Consider the following 8,505-nt stretch of genomic DNA (forward strand, 5'->3'; position numbering starts at 1 on the left):
AAATTGCATAACTGCCGGCGCAATGTTCTGCCAAATTCACCACACCGCCACACCCGTGACACATCTGTCATCTCATGTTACCGGGAATTTCGTGTCACCCAGACATTCATAAAAAGCTGACATAACCGTCGCACGTTTCACCATCACCACCAACACCACTAGACCTAGACAAGACCCACACGCCTTTCCCCCACCCTTCCAAAACGGTCGATAATAGCTTCGGACAGCGATTTGCCGAATAATAATGACGTTTTGGCCAGAAATTGATTTTGTCCCCCTCACCCTTTCCCCGAGTTTAGCCCTGCCTTCTGTCAACCAAAGCAGGCGCAGGGGCTGGGAGCTCGACAAAATTTGTATAAATTTGGTTTTCCAAAAACGCCCGCCTTTCCCAAGCTAGAGAATGCTGACCACGCGCTGATGTCCGGAAAAACGGGGTCAATCTTCCCCGGGTTCGATTCCCCCGGCAGAGCATGGTCACGTGACAAACGGTTCCACTCCACCCCTGTCTCGAAAGTGCAGAACGCTGTTTTTGCGGAAGCGTTCTCACTCTCTGTGCTAGTCACGGGTAATTAATTCAATTTTTGCGATCATTGCAGTGCAAGCACTCGCGAAGTGCGCAAACAAATCCTGAGGGATTTTTGATGGACTGCCCCGTCAAATCGGGCGACCAAAATTGATAGTTTGGTGCCCACACGTGTGACCGACTAGCTGTCGGAACAGAGTTCGTCAGGGTGAGATATTGTTTTTTTTTTTAATTTTAGGGGCATTACAATGTTATAGGTTGCTACATAACATCAATGTAATCATAAGTCGGAGCGTACGGTACGGTATGTCCACGCATCCTTCCTCGCTCGTGGATTTTGTGGATCTGATTTTTAAAATTATCTCTGCGGTTAACACAACGTAGCAGGGCTGGCCGATTGGGGGCAATTGTCCTCGCTGCATATAAAATGTTTTTTTTTTTTTTGGATTGAACAAATGTCCAAAAAAGGGTCCACTTGGTTGATGGATGCATGGTTCCTACATAGGGTACCAAATTTGAGTGATAAAGGTGCAGTTAATGTATAACAAATTTATTGCAGAATAACGCAAAAGCTGCACAAATGCCGTTGCTCCATTTAAATTGCTCTTGAATTTTCATAGCAGTGTTGCCAGATCTTCGAACTTTTTAAATGTTCGTCAGATCTTTAATTTAGTGATTCTCTGATATTTTTGAACAATTGTTGCTTGAATTTGCTATAATATACGTGGGCACCTTTTTGTAAACTCTAGACGCATCAACCTACAAATGAGTACATAAAAAAAGTTATTTTTAAATATTTACTTCTAGTTTTGTAGCCTATGGTTTCCTTAATCCTCGGTAAGGCTTCAAAAAAGTTTCATAAAATGGGGAAAAAATCAGAAAATTTTCTTTTTTTTAAGGGAAGATTGCCTGTATCGCATAACAGTGTTGCCAGATTTTGAGTAAAATTATGACGCTGTTTCAATGCGAAACATGCATTTTATAAAAATAATAAAATAATTTTGAAGTTTACGATTACGCTACTGTAAGTACTTGTTACAATACGTTATTATTGGAGCAATTCTCTACGAAATCGGCCGATTTCGACCATTTTTATTTTTTATATTTTTTGATTTGACTTAAACTTTGTGGGGGCCTTCCCTATGACTAAATAAGCTATTTTGCGTCATTGGTTCACCCATACAAGTATCCATACAATTTTTTCTGCTGTCCATACAAAAATGGTATGTAAATATTCAAACAGCTGTAACTTTTGAGTGAATTTTTTGATCAATTTGGTGTCTTCGGCAAAGTTGTAGGTATTGTTGAGGACTTTTTAGGTACAGGTACACAGAAAAACAAATTTGCAGATTTTTTAATCAACTTTTTTTTCACTAAAACTCAATTTACAAAAATACGTATTTTTTGATTTTCGAGATTTTTTGATATGTTTTAGGGGACAAAAATCCGCAACTTTTGAGCCATAGAGAAACATGGTCAAAAAATCTGCCGCCTAGTCTAAATTTTTGAAAAAACAGTGATTTTTGGAAAAAATCGAAGTTTCATGCAAAAACAAGTTTGACATTATTTTTTAATGCAAAATTGAATTTGCAATCGAAAAGTACTTTACAGATTTTTTGATAAAGGGCTCCGTTTTCCGAAAGTTTGATTTTAGTGAAATATTTGCAGTTTTTCAATTTTTAAAAACAGTGACCATACTGTTGGCCATTTCTAAAAATATTTTTTTAGAAGTTCAGAAAATTTGCTATAAAATAGTCTAAGAGACTTTGATGATTGGACCTCGGGTTGCTGAGATAGAGCCGCTTTAAGAAAAAGAAACACGTTGAAGTTTTCTTAATATCGCCAAAAAAAAACACACACCATTTTCTAATGCCGATATCTCAGCAAATAATGGTCCGATTATCAATGTTACTAAATGAAACATTCGTGAAATTTTCCGATCTTATCGAAAAAAATATTTTGAAATTTTTTAAATCAATACTAACATTTTAAAAGGGCCAATTATTGAATATTACGCCCATTTAAAATGCTAGTCTTGATTTAAAAAATTTCAAAATATTTTTTTCGAGGAGATCGGAAAATTTCACGAATTTTTCATGTATTAACATTGAAAATCGACCATTATTTGCTGAGATATGGTCATTAGAAAATGATGGGTTGTTCTGGTGAGATTTAGAAAACTTTAATTTTCGTGTTTCTTCTCTTAAAGCGGCTCTATCTCAGCAAATTTATAATTTATAGCAAATTTCCTGAACTATTCAAAAAAAAAAAAAAAAAAAATTTAGAATTGGTCACTATTTTTAAAAATTGAAAAACTGCAAATATTTCGCTAAAATCAAACTTTCGGTGGCTATATCTTGAAAACGGAGCCCTTTTTCAAAAAATCTGTTAAGTACTTTTCGATTGCAAATTCAATTTTGCATTAAAAAATAATGTCAAACTTGTTTTTGCATGAAACTTTGATTTTTTCCAAAAATCACTATTTTTCCAAAAAATCATAACTCGGCAGCAGATTTTTTGACCATGTTTCTCTATGGCTCAAAAGTTGCGGATTTTTGTCCTCTAAAACATATCAAAAAATCTCGAAAATCAAAAAATACGTATTTTGGTAAATTGAGTTTTAGTGAAAAAAGATGATAAAAAATCTGCAAATTTGTTTTTCCGTGTACCTATTTTTTCTCAAAAGTCCTCAACAATACCTACAACTTTGCCGAAGACACCAAATTGATCAGAAAATTCACTCAAAAGTTACAGCTGTTTGAATATTTACATACCATTTTTGTATGGACAGCAGCCACAATTGTATGGAGACTTGTATGGATGAACCAATCACACAAAATAGTTTATTTGGTCATAGGGAAGGCCCCCTCAAAGTTTGAGCCAAATCAAAAAATACAAATAAAATCCATTTCCGGTTTCGGTAGAGAATTGCTCATTGTCTAAATTATTTCGAAAACAAAGTTACATTTCTTGACTGCTTCGTTTTCACATTTGCAGTTATTCAAATCGAAAGCAGCAGAAGGCGTCATGGATAGTTTGGTGTGGTTTGGCTTGTGAAAAGGCAAATGTCCTCTGCAGAAAAGCGGGGAGGGGAAAAATTTGAAATAGGAGCCCGGCCAATCACAAGAAGTGGGGGGGCGTTTTGTTTTACAGCCAAAGAGGGCACACGCACATTCGAGGCTGTGCTCTGGAATACATGAATTTGAAATTTCAAACCTCGTTTCAGTTGACGCCGGGTTTCTTCGACTTTCGTGTTGGGAAGGGGGGGCATTGTTCGGAGCAAAGGATGTTCGAGGGTGACATTTAAAGGGGGTTAAAATAATTGAAATTATAAAATTTGTTTTTTTTTTTTAAACCTAAGGGTAAGTTATGTAGGGTAATGAAAAAACAATAACTTTAAAATTGACAAGAAATATCCCAAATTTTCTAGTTTTATAATTTTTCTTTCGTGAACCCCTTCCAAATGTTCATGCCCAACTATGGACAAATCTTTCGGAAAAGGAGCACACTCTTGGTGCTTGTGTTCACGTATGTTATGCAAAGTGATGTCTGCACAGTTGGAGATTACTGTGTGTGTGTGAGAGTGTTTGCTACAATGTAACGAGCCATCTTTCTTTCGTTTGCAAGAAGAAAACACTTGCTTCTGTGTTTGGACTAGCACAGTTAAGACATATTTCCAACTTTTGATGCGTTCGCATTTCCTCGGTGTCGTGACAAAATTGGAAATTTTTTTTAATTGTTTTGTACAGTATTTGTAGTTTTTTTTAATAAAATAAAAATGTTCAATTAATTTTTTTTCGAATTTGCAACTAAATTCAAACCTTTTTGGAAATTTAATGTGTTTGAACTAATTTTAAGGCGTCACTTACCCCGTTCGCAGTAGGGTCCCTCGTACTCGAGATTGCGACACTCGCAGATCGGTCCGGAATCGGTCGATATGCAGATGCCGCCGTGCTGGCAAGGATCATGTCGCTCGCAGGCGTCCGTAACGTTGCTGCGTAGTCCCTGTGTGGTGGGCGCGATGTTGGAAGAGAAAAATTAAACCAAAACATTTAGTATCCATTTTTTGTGAAAGTCGCTGAAATATAGGGGTAAGTGATGTAGGGTGTCGGGAATTCAATACAAAAGGGAAGACATCTGGAGGTATCAAGGCACATTTGATTTTTCTTTTATTAAGTAATTTTGGATTTCGCCGAATCTATTTTAAATGTATTTTTTTAAATTTATATCGTATCGTAATTCTACACGAAAACAACAATCAAGAATGACTTAATGATCCCTTTTTCCCGCTTGCAACAAACTAGACCCATTATTCAAATCAAAGAATCTTCCACTTGACATAACCTCCTGCGAAGAAGAAGCAATCTGTGTCGCGCTAAATGTAGACAACTTAACCAACAACGTTACCCCTCCCTTTCCGCAGAATTTTCCACTTTCAAACGTCAACTCCGGCGTCCAAACGAACTCAAATGAATTGCATTTTTTAATTTAGCAAATGAACAAACCGGCGGCGGCAAACGCTTTATCGTCCCAGAGCTTCCGCGTTTTCGTCTGCATTCGAAGGGGATGTCTTCCACTCTCCACTCTCTGTGTCACTTTGTGCTTCGGGAAAAAAGGCGCTTTTCTTTTTTTATTACTCGTACTTTTCCCAACTCGGGAGTCACAACGCAAAAGGGACCAATTTATATTGAAATTAGTTCAATTTGAGCTCTCATCTTACATCGATCTTGTCCCTTTTGAAATGTTACCCCCCAAACTGGCCTGGAAAGCTTGTGATAACATTTTATACATTTACTGTACTTTCTGGCTTGTATACTGACTGCACTGGTACAACTGACTCGATGATGATGGAGAAACGGCCAGAAAGCAGCAGTATCACAGTGAGTGTCTCCTTCCACCTCTTTTTTAAGTCCCATCGTGTAACTTTGTCAATCTGACGATTCTGTGTTTGTCAAGTGATATTTCATCCCCGCCGTGGAGACTACTCAACGCTGCTGCTGCTGCTGCTCCACGGGTCATCTCTTGAGAAAGTGGATCGGGAAGAGGTTGCTTGAGAAAACCGAAAATGCATTTTAAATTTTAGTTTATTTTTTAAGTTCAATTTTCCTTTCTTTTTTTTTATGCAAAATCAATGTTTTAAAACTGTTTCTTGAAAAAAAAATGTTTTTTGAAACATTTTCAAAATATTTTTCCCTGACAGATCAGGAAAAATCCATAGTAAATAAAAAAATCGAGATTTTTTTGTATTTGAGTTTAAAAATTTAGTTTAAGTTTAAGCACAATTGATTTTAAACGCTTCGCAATCTTGAAAAAATAAAAAATAAAAAAATAGCGCTCATCCAATTATTATCTAACATTTAATTTGGAAATTTTAGTTTTGCACTCCCCTCTTGAACACAACTTTCATACAAATTAAAATCAACTTTTTATGTGTGACGTAATATGTGAACGAACACTTATCTGGCTTCTTTCAATCATTGTACGCTTAAATTTAAGGAACATATGGGTCATGCGACCTCAAACTAAAATAAACTATTGGCGAGATACAGCGATTTTACTGAAAAAAGTTTGATTTTGCGCAGCACTCGGAAGTACATGGTGTACTTTTCGACAAAAAGGGATTAATACCGCATAGTTTGATTTTTATATCTGAGAAACTTATTTCGGATTTGAATTCATAGGACAGAGTGCAAACTTCAAAAATCAAACTTTTTTCAGTAAAATCGCTGTATCTCGCCAATAGTTCATTTTAGTTTGAAGTTCACATTGATTTTTACGTAAAATTGTCCGGGAAACACGATGGTGATAAAATAAAACAAATAAAAATATAAGGTCAAAAATAAATTTTAATACTTTAAACGTTAAAATATAATATTAGTGGGCATTAAAGGGTTAAAATTTTATTTTTATCGAACTCCTTGGACAATTTTCTTTAAAATGCATCCTGTAGAAAGTCTTTTGCTGAAGTATTTGCAAAGTTATGATTAAAAGATTTTTTTTTGACCTGGAATAACCCATTTTCTAATATAATCTAATAATTCTCTTTAGAAACAAATGTTAATGTTATTTACATTCCACGAGGCTTTTATTTCTGCAACGATTATTGTAATCTTATTTTTTTTATAAAAAAAACGAGTCGGAATTTTGTATGAACTTTCATTGAATGACAAATTTCAGTGTAAAATACATTCATGTAAAATATTAGGGCGTCCAATTTTCCCGGGTTTTGAATTTCCCGGGAAACGGGAAAAATATTTTTTAAATCCCGGGAATTCCCGGGATCCCGGGAAATGTTTGAAACAATCATAAAATCTATGTTTTTATTATATTGATTATGTTCTCAAGCTTAAAATTATAGAATAAGCTCAATAATAATAATTGATGATAATTAACACTTCAATCGAAACAAGGACAGCAATTATTAGATAGTTTAAAAGGAATTTTATTTTTTTTTATGTACACAACATTATGTATTATAAAATAACCACAATTTTAAACACCGTCATTAGGTGTGACATTGGGTTTGGGGGGTGAGATCGGGTCATACAAACTTCAGCTATTTTGTATGACCCAATCTCACCCCTAGACCTAATGTCACCCCTGATGACGGTACATTGTGATTCAATTTGAATTTGAATTTCTTTTTGTAAATCTATTTCTTTTATTCATTTTTGTAGATATACAAAAATAAATAAAAGAAATAGATTTGTAAAAAGAAAATATATGAAATGACTAGAAAAACCAGAAAACATTCTTTGAAAATTTAATAAAAAAAAAAACTAGAAGCAGAAACAAATAAAATAATACCGGTTAATGCAAATTTTAGATTAAATTTCATGTTTTATTTCAAATGTATTTAAAAAGATATCTTTGAGTTACTTCTGCCAGCTGGGGAATATCGACACTAAACTCAGAATAGTTACAGGACATTTTAAAGAAATAAATTTGGAAATCGGTGTACTGATTGTTCTGTTCCTGTTTTAATGAAGTCAATCAAAACATTATGGAAAAAAATGCATCAACAGCTGCCTTAATTCGATGAAAAATATTGTTATATGTTTTTTTTTTCAAATTCAAAATCATAAATATACGTTAAATACGTGAATAAAATAGAATTCAATAGAAAATATTCAAAATTTTAACAATTTTCCCTAATAAGCCAAATGAATGCTGATATATGCCGAGTAAAAATTTTAATGCTTTAAAATTCTTATCGATTACTAAGTAATAAACTTGTTATCTGTTTCCACAACCAAGTCTGAATTTCCAGAATAAAAAAATCGTTTTTTTTTCTATTGACTGTTTATTCTATTCCCGGGACGAATTATTAAAAATCCCGGGATTCGGGAATTCCCGGTTTTGGAAAAATCCCGGGGTTTTTGTCCCGGGAATTCCCGGGATGGACGCACTATAAAATATATTTTAAAAAATGACGTGAAATGCTATACAGCTATACATTTTAACTGCAATTTAATTTTTTGTCTTAAATATTAAAATTTTCACATAAAATAGGTTTTTGTTTTGTGAAAACTTGAGTATATTTCACTAAACAATTTAATTTAATTTAAATTTTTTGTGTAAATATTAAAATTTTCGGATAAAATAGGTTTTTGTTTTGTGAAAACTTAAGTATACTACACTAAACAATTTAATTTTATTTATTTCACAGTAGAGCGTCCAATTTCCCGGGGTTACAAATTTCCCGGGAAACGGGAAATTTTCAGTCAATTTCCCGGGAAATCCCGGGATTTCCCGGGAAATTTTAAAGTTATTGAAAATTGTTATGGTATTGGTTTTAATTAATATTAAGCAACAAAATTGTATAGGACATCAACATTAATGATTTAAATATGTGAGAAGATCAATTAACAGCTTGACTGCATGTAAAAAATCATTCAACTACAAGAAAATGTATTTTGGTATTTTTTGATGAGAAATTTTAAACATGCCTCTGTGACCAGTTTATTGAAATGAGAAAAAAA

This window comes from Culex pipiens, chromosome 1 (assembly GCF_016801865.2).
Source record: "Culex pipiens pallens isolate TS chromosome 1, TS_CPP_V2, whole genome shotgun sequence".
NCBI lineage: Eukaryota > Metazoa > Arthropoda > Insecta > Diptera > Culicidae > Culex > Culex pipiens.